We start from the raw sequence: 11,508 nt of genomic DNA, 5'->3' as shown, positions 1-11,508 counted from the left end.
ACTTGAGACTTATACATGTGTAACTCAGTTCAGTCTAGCTGTGACAAAAACACTATCTACTCGTGTACACTAAAGCAAAAATGGTTGGAAATGGTCTCCTTTCACCGACCAAATACGGTCCTATATCTAGAACAGCTTTATTCTTGGTATACAGGCGATAGACATATTTATATATTTTATATGAAATTTGTCGTGCTTATAGGAACAACGAACTTTTTTTCATCTGTCACACACTGGTGTAAGAAATTTAAAAGTGATATGGATGCAGTAAAAGATGCACCTCATGCAACTTTTCAAAAAATGGTTATAAAAGTAAAAGATCTGATAGCTACTGATGTAAGATTTACAACTAGGTAAGAATCTCCGAACAGTTGTTAAAACAGTTACCTAAATACAACAATCGTCCTCAAAGACCTTGCATAGCAGAACGTACCATGATCGTCAGAAAGGTCATGTGTGTAATTTTCTTTACCAGTCAAGGTCATGTCATTCAATTTGTCATACCAAAGGGTAAATCTGAAAATGCCAAGTTTTACAACGGCAAAGTCCTTCATAAATAAAAGAAATATTCTAACAACAGTGCCATAATGGCCCTTGATCTCTCATCTGACCCATCGAACTCATCGGAACAATTACCTAGACAAGCATTCTGACCAAGTTTCATGACAGTCAAAAATGTGACAACTAGAGTGTTAACAAGGATTATCCATATTTGAGCAGTATGACCTAGCTTTTACCCAGGGGACCCATATTCCAACTTACCTAGAAATCATCAAAACAAACTGTCAGACCAATTTCCAGGATACTTTATTCCAGGATAAAAACAGTAGCCACTAGAGTGTTAAAAATATTTTTTTTTTATTTTTAGCTCCGGTGACCTTATTTTTCATGCGAGACGACCTATGTTCAAACTCATCTAAGCAAATACATTGAAAAGCATTCTGACCAAGTTTGATGATAATTGAATCAAAATTGTGACCACTTGAGTGTTAATAAGGTTTTTCCATATTTGGGCGGTGTGGCCTAGTTTTTCAACTGAGATGACCCATGTTCGAACTTGACCTAGAAATCATCAAAACAAACTTTCAGACCAATTTACAGGATATTTGGATCAAAACAAAAGCCACTAAAGTGTTAATGAGATTTTTCTATTTTTAGCTCAGGTGACCTAGATTTTTTATCCGAGATGACCAATGTTCGAAGTTATCCATGCAATGACCTAGACAAACATCCTGATCAAGTTTGATGACAATTGAGGAGTCAAAAATGTAACCAATAGAATGTTAACAAGGTTTTTACATATTTGGGCAGTGTGACCTAGTTTTTCTTCCGAGATGACCCATTATAGAACTTGACCTAGATATAATCAAAACAAACTTTTAGACCAATTTAAAGGATATTTGGTTCAAACAGTAGCCACTAGAGTGTAAACATTTTTTTTTCTATTTTTAGCTCCTGTTACCTCGTTTTTAATCGAAATATGTCAGAGCTAATTTGAGCTAACACCTAGACCAGCAGCCTGACAAAGTTTGATGATGATTGAGTCAAAAATGTGTTCACAAGGTTTTTCTATTTTTAGCTCCGGTGACCTAGTTTTTCATCCGGGATAACTCATGTTTAAACTCATCCGAGCTATCACCAAGACAAGCATCCTGACCAAGTTTGATGGTCAGTCAGCAAACATGTGACCGCTAGAGTGTTACCGGTATTTCTATTTTTTAGCTCCTGTGACCTAGTTTTTATCCGAGATAACCCATGTTCCAATTTATTCGAGCTATCACATAGAAAAGCATCCTGACAAAGTTTGATGATGATTGAGGCAAACATGAGACCGCCAAAGTGTTAACAAGGTTATTCTTTTTTTTAGCTTCGGTGACCTAGCTTTTCATCCAAGATAACCCATGTTCGAACTCATCCGAGCTATCAACTAGATAAGCATCCTGACCAAAGTTGATGATGTTTTAGACATGAATTTGACCGCTACAGTGTTAACAATGTTTTTTTCTATTTTAAGCTCCGGTTACCTATTTGTTTTTATCCGGGATGACCCATGTTCAAACTCATCCGAGCTATCACCTAGATAAGCATCCTTAACAAGTTTGATGATGATTCAGGCAAAAATATGACCGGTAGAGTGTTAACAATGTTTTCCTATTTTTAGCTCCGGTGACCTCGTTTTTCATCCCTGATGACCCATTTTCGAGCTCATCTGAGCTACCACCTAGACAAGCATCCTGAGAAAAGTTGATGCTTGAGGCAAAAATTTTGCCGCTAGATTGTTAACAAGTTTTTTCTATTTTTTAACTCATGTGACCTAGTTTTTCATCCGATGTGACCCATGTTCGAACTCATCCGAGTTTTCAACTAGATAAGCATCCTGACAAAGTGTGATGATGATTGAGGCAACAATGTGACCGCTAGAGTGTTAACGAACAAGTGTGGATGGAAAACGGACGACAGACGACGGACATTCAACGGTCCTAAAAAATCCGGCGACCAGCAACTGGTCTCGGTGTCGTTGCATGGCAATGCTACATCACACAGAGCGGTGATTGTACGAACATATCTGAAACAGGAAAAGGTTGTCGAGCTTCCACAACGTTCTTTTTTGCCAGATCTTTTCTCTTGTAACTTTTCAATATTTCCGGAGCTCAAAAATCACTTTGACGGAAGAAAATATCAAACACAAAAAAATCTCAGCTGTCTATAAAACTGTTGAAGTTAGAAATGTAAGTCGTGCACCGCTGTCTATAAAACTGATCAAGTAAGAAATGTAAGTCGTGAACAGCTGTCTATAACACTATTGAAGTAAGAAATATAAGACATGCACAGCTGTCTATTAAACTGTTATAGTAAGAAATGTCCACACACTTGTCTATAACAGTGGTGAAGTAAGAAATGTAATTCATGCACATCTGTCTATAAAACTTTTGAAAAAAGAAATGTGAGTCGTGTGCAGCTGTCTTTACAACTGTTGAAGTAAAAAATGTTCGTCGTGCAAAGCTGCCTATAAGACTTTTGAAGTTTGAAATGTAAGTCGTGCACCGCTGCCTATAAGACTTTTGAAGTTTGAAATGTAAGTCGTGCACCGCTGTCTATAAAACTGTTGAAGTAAGAAATGTATGTCGTGCACAGCTGTCTATAAAACTGTTGAAGTAAGAAATATAAGTCGTGCACATCTGTCTATAAAACTGTTGAAGTAAGAAATGTCAGTCGTGTGCAGCTGTTTATAAATCTGTTGATGTAAGAAATGCAAGTCGTGCACAGCTGTCTATAAAACTGATGAAGTTTGAAATGTAAGTCGTGCACCGCTGTCTATAAAACTGATGAAGTAAGAAATATAAGTCGCGCACAGCTGTCTATAACACTGTTGAAGTAAAAAATGTAAGTCATGCACAGCTGTCTATAACACTGTTGAAGTAAGACATATAAGTCGTGCACTGCTGTCTATTAAATTGTTATAGTAAGAAATGTAAGTCCTCCCAGCTGTCTTTAACACTGTTGAAGTAAGAAATGTAAGTCGTGCACAGCTGTCTATAAAACTGTTGAAGGAAAAATTGTAAGTCGTGCACAGCAGTCTATAAAACTGATGAAGTTTGAAATGTATGTCGTGCACGGCTGTCTATAAAACTGATGAAGTAAGAAATGTAAGTCGTGCACAGCTGTCTATAACACTGTTGATATAAGTTGTGCACAGATGTCTATAATACTGTTGAAGTAAGACATATAAGTCGTTCACAGCTGTCTATTAAATTGTTATAGTAAGAAATGTCAGTCCTCACAGCTGTCTTTAACACTGTTGAAGTAAGAAAAATAAGACATGCACAGCTGTCTATTAAACTGTTATAGTAAGAAATGTACGTCCATACAGCTGTCTATAACACTGGTGAAGTAAGAAATGTAAATCCTGCACAGCTGTCTATAACACTTTTGAAGGAAAAAATGTAAGTCGTTGACAACTGTCTATAAAACTGTTGAAGTATGAAATGTAAGTCGTGCTCAGCTGTCTATAACACTGTTGAAGAAAAACTTGTAAGTCGTGCACAGCGGTCTATTAAACTGTTATAGTAAGAAATGTAAATCGTGGACAGCTGCGTATAAAAATGTTGAAGTAAGAAATGTAAGTCATGCACAGCTGTCTATAATACTCTTGAAGGAAAACTTGTAAGTCGGGCACAGCTGTCTATTAAAAACTGATGAAGTTTGAAATATAAGTCGTGCACCGCGATCTAAAAAACTGTTGACGTAAGAAATGTAAGTCGTGCACAGCTGTCTATAAAACTGTTGAAGTAAAGAAATGTAAGTCGTGCACAGTTGTCTATTAAACTGTGGAAGTAAGAAATGTAACTCATGCACAGCTGTCGATTACACTGTTGAAGTAAGATATATAAGTCGTGCACACCTGTCTGTAACACTGTTGAAGTAAGAAATGTTAGTCGTGCACAGTTGTCTATAACACTGTTGAAGTAATGTGAGTTTTGCAGCTGTCTATTAAACTGTTGAAGTAAGAAATGTAAGTCGTCGCAGCTGATTATAACATCGTTGAAGTAAGAAATGTAAGTCGTGCGCAGCTGTCTATAAAACTGTTAAAGTAAGAAATGTAAGTCATGCACAGTTGTCTGTAAAACTGTTGAAGTTGGAAATGTAAGTCGTGCACAGCTGTCTATAAAATTGTAGAAGCAAGAAATGTAAGTCGCAAACAGATGTCTAAAATACTGTTGAGGTCAGAAATGTAAGTCGTACACAGCTGTTTATAACACTGTTAAAGTAAGAAATGAAAATCGGCACAGCTGCCTATAACACTTATAAAGTAAGAAATGTAATTCGTGCACAGCAGTCTATCAAACTGTTGAAGTAAGAAATATAAGTCGTGCACAGTTGTCTACAAAATTGTTGCAGTTAGAAATGTAAGTCATGCACAGCTGTCTATAAAACTGTTGAAGAAAGTCATGTAAGTAGTGCACAGATGTGTTTAACAATGTTGAAGTAAGAAATGAAAGTCGTGCACAGCTGTCTATCAAAATGTTGAAGTTAGAAATGTAAGTCGTGGACAGCTGTCTACAAAAATGTTCAAGTTACAAATTTAAGTCATGCACAGCTGTCTATAAAAATGTTGAAGTAAGTAATGTTAGTCTCGCATAGTTGTCTATAAGACTGTTGAAGTAAGAAATGAATGTCGGCACAGCTGTTTATTACACTAATATAAGGAATGTAATTCGTGCACAGTTGTCTATAAAACTGTTGAAGTAAAGAAATGTAAGTCATGCAAAGCTGTCTATAACACTGTTGAAGTAAGTAATGAAAGTCGGCACTGCTGCCTATTACACTACTATAAGAAATGTAATTCGTGCAGAGTTGTCTATAAAACTGTTGAAGTAAAAAATGTTAGTCCTGCACAGCTGTCTTTAAAACTGTTGAAGTAAGAAATATAAGTCGTGCACAGCTGCCTATAACACTATTGAAGTAAGAAATGTAGATCCTGCACAGCTGTCTATAAAACTGTTGAAGTAAGATATGTAAGTCGTGTAGAATTGTCTATAAAAACTTTTGAGGTAAGAAATGTAAGTCATGCACAGCTGTCTATATAATTGTAGAAGTAAGAAATGTAAGTCGCACACAGATGTCTATAACACTGTTGAAGTCAGAAATGTAAGTCGTACACAGCTGTTTATAACACTATTTTATAACAGTCTTAAAGTAAGAAATGAAAATCGGCACAGCTGTCTATAACATTTATAAAGTAAGAAATGTAATTCGTGCACAGCAGTCTATCAAACTGTTAAAGTAAGAAATATAAGTCGTGCACAGTTGTCTACAAAACTGTTGCAGTTAGAAATGTAAGTCATGCACAGCTGTCTATAAAACTGTTGAAGGAAGAAATGTAAGTAGTGCACAGGTGTCTTTAACAATGTTGAAGTAAGAAATGAAAGTCGTGCACAGCTGTCTATAAAAATGTTGAAGTTAGAAATGTAAGTCGTGGACAGCTGTCTATAAAAATGTTCAAGTTACAAATGTAAGATATGCACAGCTGTCTATAAAAATGTTGAAGTAAGTAATGTTAGTCGTGCACAGCTGTCTATAAAACTGTTGAAGTAAGACATGTAAGTCGTGCACAGCAGTCTATAACACTGTTGAAGTAATAAATTAAAGTCGCGCATAACTGTCTATAACACTGTTGAATTAAGAAATTTAACTCGTGCACAGCTGTCTATAAAACTGTTGAAGTAAGATATATAAGTATTGCACACCTGTCTATTAAACTGTTGAAGTAAGAAATGTATGTCGACGCAGCTGACTATTACATCGTTCAAGTAAAAATGTAAGTCGTGCGCAGCTGTCTATAAAACTGTTAAAGTAAGAATGGTAAGTGATGCACAGTTGTTTGTAAAACTGTTGAAGTAGGAAATGTAAGTCGTGCCCAGTTGTCTATAAAATTGTTGAAGTAAGAACTGTTAGTCGTGCAAAGCTGTCTATTAAACTGTTAAAGTAAGAATGTAAGTCATGCACAGTAGTCTGTAAAACTGTTGAAGTAGGAAATGTAAGTCGTGCACAGCAGTCTATAACACTGTTAAAGTAATAAATTAAAGTCGCACACAACTGTTTATAACACTGTTGAACTAAGAAATGTAAGTCGTGCACATCTGTCTATAATACTGTTGAAGTTAGAAATGTAAGTCGTGCATAGCTGTCTATAAAACCGTTGAAGTAAGATAAATAAGTCGTGCACACCTGTCTATTAAGCTGTTGAAGTAGGAAATGTATGTCGACGCAGCTGACTATAACATCGTTGAAGTAAGAAATGTATGTCGTGCGCAGCTGTCTATTAAACTGTTAAAGTAGGAAATGTACTAAGTGATGCACAGTTGTCTGAAAAACTTTTGAAGTAGGAAATGTTAGTCGTGCACAGCTGTCTATAAAATTGTTAAAGTAAGAAATGTTAGTCGTGCACAGCTGTCTATAAAACTATTAAAGTAAGAACATGTAAGTCATCGCAGCTGACTTTAACATCGTTGAAGTAAGAAATGTAAGTCTTGCGCAGCTGTCTATAAAACTGTTAAAGTTAGAAATGTAAGTGATGCACAGTTGTCTGTAAAATTGTTGAAGTAGGAAATGTAAGTCGTGCACAGCTGTCTATAAAATTGTTGAAGTAAGAAATGTTATTCGTGCACAGCTGTCTATAAAACTGTTAAAGTAAGAAATGTAAGTCGTCGCAGCTGACTATAACATCGTTGAAGTAAAAAATGTAAGTCGTTTGTAGCTCTCTATAAAACTGTTAAAGTAAGAAATGTAAGTGATGCACAGTTGTCTGTAAAACTGTTGAAATAAGAAATGTAAGTGTTGCACAGTTGTCTATAACACTGTTGAAGTAAGAAATGTAAGTCGTGCAAAGCTGTCTATAATACTGTTAAAGTTAGAAATGTAAGTCGTGCAAAGCTGTCTATAAAATTGTTGAAGTAAGAAATGTTAGTCGTGCATAGTTGTCTATAAAACTGTTAAAGTAAGAAATGTAAGTCGTCGCAGTTGACTATAACATCATTGAAGTAAAAAATGTAAGTCGTGTGCAGCTGTCTATAAAACTGTTAAAGTAAAAAAATCTACTAAGTGATGCACAGTTGTCTGTAAAACTGTTGAAGTAGGAAATGTAAGTCGTGCACAGCTGTCTATAAAATTGTTAAAGTAAGAAATGTTAGTCGTGCACAGCTGTGAATAAAACTGTTAAAGTAAGAAATGTTAGTCGTGCGCAGCTGTCTATAAAACTGTTAAAGTAAGAAATGTAAGTGATGCACAGTTGTCTGTAAAACTGTTGAAGTAGGAAATGTAAGTCATGCACAGCTGTCTATAAAACTGTTAAAGTAAGAAATGTAAGTCGTCGCAGCTGACTATAACATCGTTGAAGTAAAAAATGTAAGTCGTGTGCAGCTGTCTATAAAACTGTTAAAGTAAGAAATGTAAGTGATGCACAGTTGTCTGTAAAACTGTTGAAGTAAGAAATGTAAGTCATGCACAATTGTCTAGAACACTGTTGAAGTAAGAAATGTAAGTCGTGCATAGCTGTCTATAATACTGTTGAAGTAAGAAATGTAAGTCATGCACAGCTGTCTAAAAAAACTGTTGAAGTAAGATATATAAGTCGTGCACCTGTCTATTAAACTGTTGAAGTAAGATATGTAAGTCCACGCAGCTGACTATAACATTGTTGAAGTAAGAAATGTAAGTCGTGCACAGCTGTCTATAAAACTGTTAAAGTAAGAAATGTAAGTCATGCACAGGTGTCTCTAAATCTGTTGAAGTAGGAAATGTAAGTCGTGCACAGCTGTCTATAAAATTGTTGAAGTAAGAAATGTAAGTCATGCACAGCTGTCTATAACACTGTTGAAGTAAGAAACGAACGTCGGCACAGCTGTCTATTACACTAATATAAGAAGAGTTATTCGTGCACAGCTGTCTATAAAACTGTTGAAGTAAGATATGTAAGGCGCGTACAGTTGTCTTTAAAACTGTTGAAGTAAGAAATGTAAGTCATGCACAGCTGTCTATTTAATTGTAGAAGTGAGAAGTGTATCCCGCACACAGATGTCTATAACACTGTTGAAGTAAGAAATGTAAGTCGTACACAGCTGTCTATAACACTGTTAAGGTAAGAAATGAAAGTCTGCACAACTGCCAATAACACTTATAAAGTAAGAAATGTAATTCGTGCAGAGCAGTCTATCAAACTGTTGAAGTAAAAAATATAAGTCGTGCACAGTTGTCTACAAAACTGTTGCAGTTAGAAATGTAAGTCATGCACAGCTGTCTATAAAACTAACTGTTGAAGTAAGAAATGAAAGTCGTGCACAGCTGTCTATAAAAATGTTGAAGTTAGAAATGTAAGTCGTGCACAGCTTTCCATAATTTTTTTGAAGTAAGAAATGTAAGTCTTGCACAGCTGTCTATAACACTGTTGAAGAAAGAAATGTAAGCCGTGCCAAGCTGTCTATTAAACTGTTGAAGTAAGAAATGTAAGTTCACACAGTTGTCTATAACACTGTTGAAGTGAGAAATATAAGTCGTGCACAGCTGTCTATAAAACTGTTGAAGTAAGAAATGTAACTCGTGCAGAGCTGTCCATAAAACTGTTGAAGAAATAAATGTAAGTCTTGCACAGCTGTCTTTAAAACTATTGAAGTAAGAAATGTAAGTCGTGCACAGCTGCGTATAACACTGTTGAATTAAGAAATGTAAGCCGTGCACAGCTGCCTATAACAATGTTGAAATGTAAGTCGTGCACAGATGTCTATAAAACTGTTGAAGTTTGAAATGTAAGTCGTGCACAGCTGTCTTTAAACTGTTGAAGTAAGAAATGTAAGTCTCGCACAGCTGTCTATAAAATTGTAGAAGTAAGAAATATAAGTCGTGCACAGTTGTCTATAACACTGTTGAAGTACGAAATGAAAGTCATGCACAGCAGTCTATCAAACTGTTAAAGTTAGAACTGTAAGTCGTGCACAGCTGTCTAAATAACTGTTGAAGTTAGAAATGTAAGTCGTACATAGCTGTCTATAAAACTGTTGAAGTAAGAAATGTAAGGCGTGCACAACTGTCTATAACACTGTTAAAGTGTTGCATGTTAATGTAAATTGCTTTAAGCAGCATGCCTCCAGGTTCATGTTTTAAATTAAATTAAAATTTTCACATTTTATGAGCAAAAGTTTATGCCCGATAAATTAGGGTTGTTATGCACCTTTTATAAATATCATTGAAAACAGTCCCTCCCTTTGATCTGTAAACATGTATAAGGATTTAAAATGACTTAGTCTGATTTTGTCAATTTGCTGAGAAAGGCCGAACCTATGACAAGCATATCGTCCAATTATGATTATTTTTAACAAAATAATATATGACCCGCGCCATGACAAAACCAACACAATGGGTTTTTGCGACCAGCATGGATCCAGACCAGCCTGCGCATCCACGCAGACTGATCAGGATCCATGATGTTTCCTATCGCTTTCTTTACTTTTCTTACTTGTTATAGTGTTTGTATCGAACAGCATGGATCCTGATCAGTCTGCGCGGATGTGCAGGCTGGTCTGGATCCATGCTGGTCTCAAAACCCATTATATATTGGTTTTGTCATGGCACGGCTCATATTTGTCCTTCAATCAGTTCCAAAGATTTGCTAACCAAAGAATGGACAGACAGACGACAAGATGCTTGATATTACACTCCCAATTTGTTACTTATTTATTTCTTTTATTTAAAACTTTGATATTTCTGTTACAACGTATAAAAATTAGTTATCACAATTCACAGTAAATACAGTGACTATGCTTTAATGAGTGAAAATAAGAGAAATAAAAGCGGTGATAATTCTCACAGCTTGATAGTCGAATAACAGACATACTGAGACATCATTAAAATTTATAGATGTAGATGTAAAGCTGATGTTAAAGTGTTTCCAACCTTAGTTATCTAAAATCATTATCATAAATGCAAATTTGTGATTAATGCTAAATAGAATAAGTACTTGCGGAGACAATACTAGTGTGCGAAAATTTATAAACAGTATTTGTATATTTATGTATGTATGCATTGTAGGGTTAATTAGGACCATCTGTCTTATTTTAAAACAGACTACATATCAGGCCTTTGACAGGGCTATAAAAAAAGATAAATGCAGTTGTTAAATTGCTTATACACATTTCTATAAAGATGCATTAATGCGTTCCAGAATAAAAAAGGAAATTCCAGATGTCCTTTTTCCGGGGGTCTACCTAAAGACACTTTTTCAGCAACAAATTTACATGCAGAGAAGAGCGAATGAGTGTTGCCAAACTTAGAGGAATAATTCCCCTATCTTTTAAACCTCAAACGCATTGTACCTGTCCGTTTGCATATGATATCCCTTCATCTTTTTTCGAAGGATAATGTTGGAAATCGTTGTTCGGAGTTATTTGATGAACACATATACGTATACATAGAAAATGCATTTCTAATACTTTTAAAAGGATAAGTAATACTGTCATTAATGCAGTTAATTCTCAGTAATTGGTATAGTGCGGGCATAAGGACTAATACTGTTCAATTAAATTAATATACATGATACATTTTTCATCGCATTCCTCATACGTTAGTATGATCTTTGCCTTTGATTGTTATTTATTGAGATGAAAATGTTGCATGATATATGGTTTACCCCTGTTTTATTGAAGAGGATATGATCAACGACAAAATGGATAGTAATAATATAACTCAAACATTTGTTTTATTTTTGTGACAATTCGTTACTTTATTTAACATTTTCCATCATACATCATATCGAGGGGTGAAAGCGAAAAGGTTCTAACTCACTTTTTTTACAAAATTCACTTTTTTATATATTTGTAACATAAACACCCATATACATCTTATGTCAAAATATATAAGATTTAGTTTACTTATAAAAGGGTGAAATGAAAAATTGTCCAAAGGTTCTAAGTGAAATGAACCTTTTTTGTGAAAAGCGAAAAGGTTCTAACTGCAAAT

Source organism: Ruditapes philippinarum, unplaced genomic scaffold (genome assembly GCF_026571515.1).
Source record: "Ruditapes philippinarum isolate M1 unplaced genomic scaffold, ASM2657151v2 ctg6172_1_1_1_1, whole genome shotgun sequence".
NCBI lineage: Eukaryota > Metazoa > Mollusca > Bivalvia > Venerida > Veneridae > Ruditapes > Ruditapes philippinarum.
Note: the sequence above shows the minus strand (reverse complement) of the source record.